Here is a 12,151-nt window from a genome sequence, read left to right as displayed (position 1 = left end):
GTACCTCTGGCAGAAGCACATCCATCATGAATGCCACTTGATTGTGACATCTGGTTGTCTGTGCTTCAACCAGGCTTGTCAAGAAGCCCATCACTCTGTCCAGCTGTCCACCCTGCCCTTTGATGGAGCCCAGGTGGATGACACTTTTCCTGCGATGATTGCCTGTAAATAGAGATATTTTTGGAGGATGCTCAAAGTAAATGTCCTAACACTAGGTTAGCAGAAAATGTTTCACTTAAATAATTCATGAGTCATGTTTTGACTGAAATTAGTCACAGTGTGCAAATTTAAAACTCACTTCCAGATGTAGCAGTGGGCCTTTATCCTGAGTGATAAATGATATAAGATCACTGCTGACTCTTCTTTGGTCTTCAGCTTGCTGAGCCCTTTCCTAAAATTAGATCAAAAACCATTTAGATGCTGAACAGAGTTATTCTGGTTAAGCAGATTAAATAAGATAAGTTGTTTCTTGGTCCTTTGCATGTCCTTACCACAAGCCTGTCATGTCTTTACTCAGGATCCCAACATCTCTGGTTGTGGTGACCACGTTGTGTTGGTCCATGCCGACATCGTCCTTAATCAAGACACACAAAAACATGACTTCATGCACAGCAGTTAAAATGAATTTTATTTTGTTGTCATGCAATAATCTTCACTCATATTCACCTGCTGTCTGGGTGGAAGGCTGTAAGGTGTCTTAACATACACACGGTCGGTGTCCTGTGGACTCGGAGGAAAGCAAATAATGGTATCAGTTTGTTTTACAGTTATCCAAAGAGGATTGACATTTACACTTATTATACCACCATTGAAATTTGACAACATATCAAACTTTCTGCCTTTTAAAATCCACAAATCAACCAAAACACATTGGAAAAGCTAAATACAACAACTGATAATTGTGGGACTGCTGCCGTCTCAGAATCCTTCCATCCCTGAAAGTGGTGACCTATTTTCAAACAGGCAGGAGTAAGGTCTTCACTGACCATGGTGCTACTTTCATGTTCTCTTTTTCTTTTTATCCTGAATACCGGCGGTACATTGGTACCAAGGGTTGCCTGTTCCTCTTCTGTAAAATGGGCAAACTTCCTTCCATACCTGTAATTAACACACATTTTCATGAGCCAGAACTGAGATAAGTGTGACCATAAAAGGAAGCCCTGCAGCGTACCCTTCCAGGCCAAGGTTTTCTAATAGGACAATGCACCACCATCTTCTCAGGAGACACATGTCATCCTAATAAAGACCACAGGTACACAGTGAGGACACATTAGTCATAGTATATTATAAATATTTTAAAAGTAGTGATAGCATTTTTACATTTTTCTTTTGTAAACTTACAACACTGAAGTCAAAGCATGCATCCATGGCAAAGTACCAGGCATACTGTAGTGATGATACATTTTCAGACAATATATGAGACTGCTCAGTGAAAGAGTGGGCACACATTTACACTAAAATATGTCGTGCAGATCATTACAATAAACTGTATATTAGAGAAGACATGATAAACTGCATAGACAGAATTAGCAGTGTCCACAATCTTCTTTGAACATCTTAGGTTTGTTCTTGCTGTGTCGTATCTCTAATTCCATGCTGTAGTTCTTTTTTAAGACACAATGCAGTTTTTGTTTACCTGTTTTCCCGCTACGTTTCGGAGAAGGAAGTAACGCCACCATCAGCGTCGGCCTGAGGAAGTTTGCAGCCGCAAACGAAACGTAGCGGGAAAACAGGTAAACAAAAACTGCTCTGTGTTTTCAAAAAGAACTACAGCATGGAAGCACTGTCCACAATCCATTTATTAACTTTATGTAATGCTGTTTTGTTTTGTTACTGTGTTGATTTCAAGTAATTCAGTTGTGTAATATAGCTTTACACGAGCCTAACATAGTTCTTCAATTGAAGCCATGCTAAATACTACATATTATCCAATCAGTGGCTCCAGCTTCTGTACCTGGAACTAAATTTACTTCATATTGAAACATTTATTGGCTTAAAGGTGCAATTATAAATAAGATATCCAACAAAAGAATAAAAACATCATGAGTCACATTATTGTATACAGCATTAGCCTCACTCACCATTATCATGAAGACACCACAATCATTGCCATGTGTCTGCTTAGGAACTCCCTGTATGACAGTTAAATTCAACAAATAGCAGATAATTACATTTCAGTTTAATTTTGATATTGCAGGCAATACCTCCAAATCCAGAGCAGTTTTCTCTGCCCAGGTTCCCACAGCTGTCTGCTGTGCAACATCTCTGAGTAACCCCAAAAAACCAACAACAATGTAAAACTTAAAAAGGTAAACGCTGCTATGATTTTGTAAGAGATAAAAAAATATAAAAATTGATGGCATGTGAACCGTATCAATAGGCGTGTTTCCACTACAAGAACTTGAGGATGGATTTACAGGAACCTCCCGACATGTCAAACGGCCGTTTTCAGGAACCTTCTGAGTACCTGCTCAGGCGTAGCTGATTGGTTGTAACTCAGTAGGAAATGACATCAGCAGACATCAAAAACACCTGGCAGCAGTAGAATTAGAAGAGTAGCTGGTGAAGCAGAATGAAAGCATAAAAAATACATTTTAAAAAAGCACCAATCGCATTTAAAATCTAACTCCCAACACTGGAAGACTCTGTAATCCCCCCACAGCTGTTGGAAAAAACGGTAAAAATCCACCACAGACTTAATTAAAGGGAATTGTCTCACAAAACTCAGAGCTGCTCTTGTCCAGGTATGAAACGTCATGACGTAGAACATGCTAGAACGTACAGCTAGCTTTAGCTTCAGCCTGTTAGCATCGGTGAACATGAGTTGTTTCCATAAATCTGAGTGAACTAGAGACCTTTGATCTTTAAGGACTTCATCTGTTTTATCCAAGTAGAAAGTTTGATGTGTTCTCTGAGTTGGTTCTCAGGTTTATAAATGCATTTCTGTCCGTTTGAATCTATTTTAAACACTTTTCACCAGTTTAATGAGTCTTCTGTTTATTTTTATAGAGCCCATTTTAAAACAACTTTATTTGAGCAGTGTTGTGTCTACAAGCTGTAAAACATTACATCTTTTTAGAAATACATCAGCTATAAACATGAAGCATAAATAATAAACAATCACATAAATTAAAAATGGAAACTTTTTCAGTAAAAGCAGAACTCGGTTTTAACCTGTTAAACCCCAAAAACAACCAGATTAGTAAAGTGTGTCTTGTGCCCACATGCAGATGCAGACACACATCTCTTGTATTGTAAACAAGTCATTGTAGCTTTTTCATAACTGTTTTATGACACAAGTGGATTTAATGTGTCTTGTTTTGTCCTCACAGGCATCTTCATCGTGGAGCGTCCCGTGACTGCAGGGGTCCCTGAGGTCATCCGGATTCTCGATGAAGATGAAGGTAGGTACCCAGCCCTTCACATTCCTGATGATGATGTGGTGTTTGTGGGTCATGGTCAGGCTCCTCCAGTAGAGGCAGAGTTTGCTTTTGAGGGTCTGAGTAGTGATGAGGAGTCGGAGGAGACTGACATTAGCTCAGATTGGTCAGCTTTAGAAGGTTTTATGGCTTCTAGTGAGGACTCTGGTTATGGTAGCTCAGTTCTGGATAGCGATGAAGACCAGCAGCTTCCACCACTAGAAGACTTCTGGCTGGCGGTAGCTCCTCCGGCCCCGCCTGAAGAGCTTCCAGAAGATCCCAGGCCTGCCCACGGGAGCGCTGAAGAGGTCCAGGGTGTAGAAGAACCCACTCCTTCTACCTCGGTCCTTGGATCCATCCAGAAGAGGACTGGAGAGCGCTTCCCGTACATCCCACCGAAGAGACCAAGATGGGACGACTCTGACTCGGACTAGAGATATGTTTTTCTCCCAGTGCAGCGCCACTGAAGATCATTTCTTTCTTTCTTTCTTGAACTGGTCGACTGGAAACGTTTGTCTCAGGTAGCTTGTTGCACCAGGACTGTTTTTTACCAGGTCACCAGATGTTTGTTTTAGTCACCAAGTGTTTTATCAAGTCAGCTGAACTGGTGATGTCTTAGGTAGCATCTGGCACCAGGACGTCTTCATCCGTTGGCTGAGTTTAGTGTTTTATTATTTAAGAAGTGTGTTTTTAGAGCTGGTAGAACTGGAGATGCTGATGTGGACGGTTTCGCCTGGGCTTCTGTGTCTGGTTGCTCAATCTTCTATTTCATTTGGGTCCTGATAGGATTTCCTTTCATCTGATGGAGCAGGCAGTCTGGTTTAGCATCAAAACACACACACACACACACACACACACACACACACACACACACACACACACACACACACACACACACACACACACACACACACACACAGGCCCGGAGTGGCTAATCGGGAGGGTCTGGAGAATTCCCGGTGGGCCGCGCGATGTTTGGGCCGCATGGGCCGGTGCTCTCGTTTTTGTTTTTTATCATTTTATTTTTATTTTTTGGTGCCGGTGTTCAGTCATGGCACTGAGGCCGCCGGGCTGATCTCATACGCTCCTCCCGGCTGTCTCTACCTGCAGGCTGCAGCTCGTTTTTTTTCTTTTTGCCCAATATGCGCCTGTGCGCACCACGTGACCTCGCAGTTGACGTAAAGATGGAAAGTAGAAAGAGCAAGGGTGGCGCGGAGAAGGCAAGAATTAAAAAGAGGAAAGCGCTGGAAACAGATGCAGCTAAATGTGCAAAAATGAGCACCTTTTTTTCTCAAACAAGCTTGCGGTCTTTAACTTCAAATGAAGATAAAACGGGTAAGGCAAGTCAAGATGTTAAACTTTACCGGCTGCAAATCACCATTCAAGTTAATTAAGCATCAATAATAAATTATATGGCGTCATGACATAACGTTATGTAATATAGTTAACAGTATGATGTGACTGATGCCACCAAACTGTCTTGTAGCCCACAAGATCCAGTAGGCCTAATAAGCACCAGGCAGAAACCCACAATTCCAGAGCGGGCATGTACAGGTAGGATTACTTATTGAGTCAGTGAACTGAATATTATTAAAATTTATATGATGAAAACTATCCTGGCTCTATATGAAAGTGTTCTAAAATGCTAGATGATTCAGCATTGATCAGAAAGCGTGTAAAAAGGAAAATGAATGCTGAATTGTGACAATTTTCACACAATGTAGTGTCAGAAGAAGAGCCAGGAGCCAGCAGTGAGGGTATTGCTCCTGTTGGGATAGAAGGTGAGCCAACTCATGTGCAAACAAGCAAACATTAGTTAATTTTAATGTCCAAATAATAGTAGTGACCTGTTGTATTTTTATTAGTAAATGCACAAAGCCCACAACAGATAGTTATTAGAATGAAAGTAAAATGAAATAAGCCTGCATATTTTGCCATAGAAAATATTTTAATTGGTTACAAAAAATGTGTTTTCCATATCAAATGTGCTAAAGCTTTACAGATGATTATTTTAATTGTGTGCAGGTGAGTATAGGGAAACTGGAAAAAGTGTGAAAGGGAGTGCTGAGTCATTTCATTTTAAAGGTTTGAAAATCTCAGAACAGCTGTTTGAACAGAAGGTAGATTGTAATATTGTTAGAGAATGTGTTGTAAAGAACAATGTTGGAGATGTGCACTGATGTTCAAATAAACCTACATTGTAAAGCAACTCTTTCTTGCACTGAATTACAAGGCTTTACCGAGTAGTGTGCTTTTGTAGACTATACATATAAAGTTCTAACATGATTTTAATAATAATTCATTAAGTGGGCCGGTCTGGGGTCTGAAACTCCAGGGCTGAAAATGTGTCCCACTCCGGCCCTGCACACACACACACACACACACACACACACACACACACACACACACACATGCATATATATTAGTATATGATATTCTAACGTTCACTAGAAGATGTAAGCCTGGAACACAAGAGGCCATCGGAGCAAACAAGATCCCACCTGAGATGGATGGTGAGATGTGGTAGAAGATAAACAAGAGACCAAGGAGGGCAGGAAGATGGAGGCAAAACTACAACTACAGTGATGCTTCTGATAATCTGGTAGAGCAGATAGAGCAGGTCTTAGTGAGAGATGGGACGTTTACTTGGTGACATGAGCATAAGCTGGGGTGATCTTTGATCCGTATGAAAGACAAGGACGATAACATCACCTTCATCATGTCCTTTCTGTTTCACTAACTGTTCTGTCACAAGAAACTGTTCTAACTAATGTGTAGAAAAGTTTGATTCCAGGTTTAGGAGGAGCTCTCCGTGTCTGTTTGTGTCCTCACGTCCTGCTGGACTGAGCTTCTCTGGGCTTTGTGGTCCTGCAGGAACCAGGAAGGAGCTGAACAGCAGAGCTCTGACACAGACGGAGCAAACAAAGGTTTTAGTGTTTAAATGTGCACGCGTTTAAAAATAGCTCTTTACAAAAGTTAAACAATAAATACTAAAATATTAAAGGCTAATAAAATATAGTCTAAACATGTAAATGATTCAAATTAACTTGAATATTTTAACAAGTTACTGTGCTGTTAAATTAAAGCAATAAAGACTCAGATTATTTACATTCAGCATAACTTTAAGATTCACCGCAGAACAAAATTACGATGCGTTTGACCGCGACTAAAGAACGGATAAACATCGTAAAAGAACGAGAAGTTAACGAAAAGCATAAAAGTCAAAGGAGGCTCTAAATCTGTAAAACGTTTATAAAATACTAAAATTAATTTAATTAGAAATAATTTTTTAGTCTGACGGTTTCTTTTTTCCTGCTTCAAGACAGAATTTATGTTCCAACATTAAATGCTGTGTTGATGCAGGTTTTGCTTTACCGTCTCAGGTCGCCCAAAGCAAAAGGCTCTGGTAACGGAACTCTCAGTAATGAGACGGGGTTCGATTCCCTGCAGGGCCCTGCTGCTTATGCCGACTGAGACTAACGCTGTTTCACTACATTTTACCATCTACATAAAGATAAACTAGGTTCACTTATTCATTTTAAGGAATTTTGTCATAAATCTTCATAAAAATCTAAATTCCTCTAAACAGTGAAGAGCTGTTTGTCATACGTCACTAAAAAGAAGTCTTACAGGGCAGCTCATGCCGCTAGTACGTCGTGTTTAGCTGTATTTTAATCAACTTCATATTCAATAATTACAGAAAATTGTGTTTACAGTTGCAGCAAAACGTCTGAACCCTATGTCGGAGTCCTACACACATTTTAAAGCCATGATATGAAATTTTTTCATATTTTAAAATGTTCTTGAGCCAGTGTGTGCTAAAATGACCGTTAACAGCAGTGGTATGAAGTTCCCAGCCTGGAGGGCCGGTATCGAACACGTTTTAGTTTGAACTCCGTTTCGACGCACCTGATTTCAACCAGCAGGTGATTAACCCCTCAGCATTCCCGTGTCCCGCCCGAGGGACAAAACCCCATTGCGCTGGAAATTTACGGGGTTAAGCTTCTGCAGAGCCTGGACTGCTGCACAGGTGATTAAACCACTGAATCAAGCATATTGGAGCAGAGAAACCACTAAAAGTTGCTGGATACCGGCCCTCCAGGACCGGAATCGAATACTCCTGTTTTAGAGGGTTAATGAACAGCCACCCAGCACATATCGCACCCCTTTGGCCAGAATGTTCTTCTTTCTACTCCAGACTGGCAGTTGGCTCTGTTGGGACTCAAACAAATTTTGAGCTGACATACCTGGAGCTGCAGTCTGCTTCCAGCGCATTTCCTGCATGTTTTAAATCATGAACGCAGCTGATTTATAATATGTTTATTGCCAGACTTAAAGTCCATTTTAAAAGAAACATACAGATAAAAGAAAAACACAAGAAAAGAAAGGATACCAATTAACATTAATACCAATAAAAGCCTGTATAAAATCACAGGATATAACTGCAGTGGAGGTAGGGACAACAAAACTAACTAGTTGAGATAAATCCACCCAAACATTTTAACCAGTGCATTCTCAGCCTAGGCGTATAACGAGAGCAGCTCACAGTGGGATTTGAGAGTGCGACTATAATACTATTGGAAAACTCTTCCAGCCGTCTCATAAACTTGAACATTAAATTTCTTAGAGTGCCTTAAATGTGCACACGCTCACAGAAACACACGTTTGACTAGCACTGCCTCCCCAGGGAATTTAGAGGAGGATTCTCGTTGCATCATTGTATGCCACTTGTAACCTGTGCAAGCTAGACTTTTTATAGAATGACCACAGATGTGCAGTATATAGTGGTGTGCCGTATGCTTTAAATAATGCCACTTTAACAGGTGTGGAACAACAGCTGAATGTCCGTGCAATGGTGTTTGCTTGCACATGTAGCTCGCAGCACTGCCTGTAAATATCATCATCGTCGCTCATATCGGCTGTGATAAAGTGTCCAAGATATTTCATCTTTTCACAGACTGCAAGACTGTTGCTGGACAACTTAAACACAGGAAAATTATGCCTTTTATCCGGGGTGGTTCTGTAGATTAGAACAACACTTTTGCTCGAGTTATATTTTAAATCATATTCCATTCCATACCCAGTACTAACATCTGCTGCTGATTAGTTCAGTTTAGTGATGAATCACTCATGTAGACACCGAGGGTGGTTTCCAGGAGCACTACTCAGCCTAAAACAGCTCTGTACAGCGTGGTTTGAGTCAGCCCATCTGAAAGCAGGTTTGTTGCCACGCCAGCTCCATGAAGCCCCTAGCCAATCAGCGGCCAGAATCACAATACCGGCCCAACTCAGCCTTGCCAGGTAGCAGGGACTAAAAATAGGGGAGAAAATACCAAAGCGTGCCCTTGGAAACTGTGGTCGGGCTGAACTGCATCGGTCCGAGTTGCCCTGAGTAGTGTTCCTGGAAAAGCACCTTAAGGCTGCAGAACCAGGCATATCAGCTCTACTCACTCCAACAGACCTGACTGGCAATCTGAAGTTGCAAGTGTGGTATTCTGGCCACAGAGCGGTGAGGGTCTGAGTGACATTCCATTCACCATGCCGGCAAAGACCGCAGCTGACCTGCATCAGCCATCAAGCAGCTCCCAGGACTTAAAAGAGGGGAGAAACAGACAGTCGAGGAGATCCTGGATTAGCCGGAGATTCTCCCTAGCTCACGGACACGTTTTGCTACCGTTACCAATCGGGTTTAAGGTTGTTTACACTGTTACCGTTTGGGTTTAAGGTTGTTGCTAGAGATCCAGGAGTAGCCTGAGATTCTCCCTCGCTCATTATTTGTTTGAGGTTTTCTACAAAGGATCCAGGATTAGCCTGGGTTCCTTCTGAGCGTGTTTTCACATGCCTTGCTAATGGTAAAGCCGTTTTTGGGGTGTTTGCTAGATGATTCTGCCTTAATTATCCTCTCGTTGAAGGATTTAGCTGACTGAACTCTAGTTTCTGATCTCGGTGGTTTTCTTTTATCCCCATAGGACTTTTGAGTCGGGGATATTTATCGTTTAGGTGGTTGTCATCTTAGTTTGGCAGAAAGCCTTTTCATAAGCAGTTAGGCTGCTTATGTTTTTAGTTTCCATTATTATTAGTAAGCCTTGTTTTGCTGATCAGCAGCGGACACCTTTTGTTAATAAATCCTTTTGTTTTTACTCTAACCTCCTCGTCCTTTATCCACTCACACACACCTACACCTATTTTCTTGTGTTAGTCCCCTCATCATCCTAGACCTTCAGAGAGGGGACGTAACAATATCGTCCAAGTCGTACTTCTAGCCAGATTGCTAGTTCCTGTGTGTTTTTCCAAGCTTGCCTGATTTTTTTTAAGCTGCCTCTTCTCCAGATTTCCACCACCACCTTTCACACCGTGCTGCAACCTACCGGACCAGTCCCGCTGTCTCCCAGCTGCTCCCTGGCTGTCCACTCCATACTGACCTTACCTTACCCGATCCTGCTCCCTATTCCATGCTCAGCTCCTCCAGTCCTCCAGCAACCTGGAAACCCAGTCTCCTGTGATCCAGCAAGTGTGTGTCTCTGTCTCCCACTCGTCACGGACTACCCCCAGACCAAGCCTCCCTCCCTTCTCTGGTTTCCCCTGGATCACAAACTGTAAGTCTCGACCTGTACCTCATTTGTCCGGATCGTCAACATCCACTAACTCTTCCCATGTCTCTAGAACCCCCCCCCCCGAGCCCCAGCTGGACTTTCCTGCTGCGCTTTTAGTTCACGTTTTATAAACATTTTCTTTTTACCATACTCAGACTCTGTGAATGATTCTGCATGTGGTGGGTCAGACACCTTCCCCCCTAACATGACACTTGGTTTGACAAGTTTTTGTTTATATTTATACATTGTTTTCATTTTGTTCTCAATTCTCTCAACTACTTGGCTTTAGTAGGAGCATGTTTCTTCTCAAGAAGCTTTATTCTGTAAGTGAATAAATATATGGGTGCATATAGGACACACCCAAAGTCTTTTCTGGATTTGAATCATTTGGATGTGACACAGTGATTTAACTATAACGCTGTTGGCAGACAAAGCAGAAATGTGATCAGTAATTCTCAGTTTTTACTGTGATAAAAGCTGAGCCAATCAGTGGATGGGTGGGCGTGTCCAGCAGCAACTTTAACAGTCCCAATGAAACGACTCATTCTGAAAGGTACTGAAAATGTCAAAGAGCTGGTGAGATTGCTTAAAGGGGTCTTGTGCAAAAATCTTCATCTTCCTGTTTTGTATAGACCACAAAATTGTTCTAACTTTAGAAATATAGTCGTAACACGTCCCCTTTAACACGTGCTTTTGTAGCAGGAAGTCCTTTACAGTTCTCCAGTCAGCCCCAAGACAAAATGCACATTGCCGTACATGAAGCATTAAAAAGGCAAAGCGAGGTTTAATTTATACATTTATTCTGATCACAACTGTACAGAAATGTATCGTCACAGCAGAAACACAACCGAAACCTGACCGTGGAACAACAGCCGTCACAACACATCCAGAACTCCAACAGAAATGTATAGGCTCAGATCATTTCCACTCAACATTTAGATTCCTCTTGATCATCATCATAGTTATTATTATTCACATAGAACTATCTGTCTTTCAAATATATCTTAGTTTTAAAGAGCATGAAAATACAAGTGGACTTTTCACTAGGATGAAAACTGGTGGCTGAGCCACCGTCTGGCTTATATGAAGGGAAAACACTGAAAACTGGGGGCGTCGGGAGGAGTGAAGCCAACTTATTACAGCTTACCAGATTTATTGTAATTTCATATATTAGCTCATGCAACGCTTTGCAGTAGTTACAGAAGGTTGCAGACATTTGGGGGTTGACTTTTAGGGTTAAATCACTCGGACATCACTGACACAAAGGGGCGTTGTCAAAGAAATCATGAAGCTGTTAAACAAAGGGAATAGATAAATACGAAGGCACGGAGATTTGCAGAATAAACACCAAATTTAGAAATAATGGTGATAAAAGAGGAAGACGAGAAGGAGGTTAAGTTGATTAAAGGCTATTTTACTAACCAAACACTAGAGGGCGCTGTAGGAGCGCCTGTTTTAAACCTATGTGTGAATGTTGATTGGATGGGCTATATAAAGCCTTGAAATGTAAAGAAATATATTTTTGAAATCACTGTTGTGCAGTATAACAGTTTTGTATGGTAAAATCTGACGAGCGACCGGAAAAAGGGCACTTTGGGCTCTTCGGACAAAAGGGGCAGGTGCTCAAGCCCCCCCCCCCCCCCCCCCCCCCCACACACACACACACACCCCACCCTCCCGCACGTGCCTGTTGTGGGGTGCCAGTGGAGGTGTAAAGAAGGTCTGAGAGAGTGTTGTTAACCAGAACTCTTTGTGATCTGTTAGTTAAGAAATCCAGGATCCATAGGATCATCTGATCATCCAGGTGAAAAAGAGAAGTGAGCTTGCCAGCCAGGATGTGAGGTTGCAGGGCGTTAAACGCTGAAGAGAAGTCAACAAACAGCAGTCTAGCTGAAGAGTTTGGGATCTCCAGATGTCTGTGTACAATGTCTAAGATGAATGTTTTTGCATCAACAACACTTCTCCCTTTCCGATACGCAAACTGAAGTGGATCTAACTGAGGGTGTAAGGCTCCGATAATGTGATGTTTCAGGATCCTCTCCATATCCTGCATCGGTAAAGAGGTCAAATCCACAGGTCGAAGATCATTGAGAGCCCTAACCCTGCTGGTCTTGGGGATGGGTATGACCGTAGAGTGTC

This window comes from Nothobranchius furzeri, chromosome 5, assembly GCF_043380555.1.
Source record: "Nothobranchius furzeri strain GRZ-AD chromosome 5, NfurGRZ-RIMD1, whole genome shotgun sequence".
Lineage (NCBI taxonomy): Eukaryota > Metazoa > Chordata > Actinopteri > Cyprinodontiformes > Nothobranchiidae > Nothobranchius > Nothobranchius furzeri.
This window is presented reverse-complemented; position numbering follows the sequence as displayed.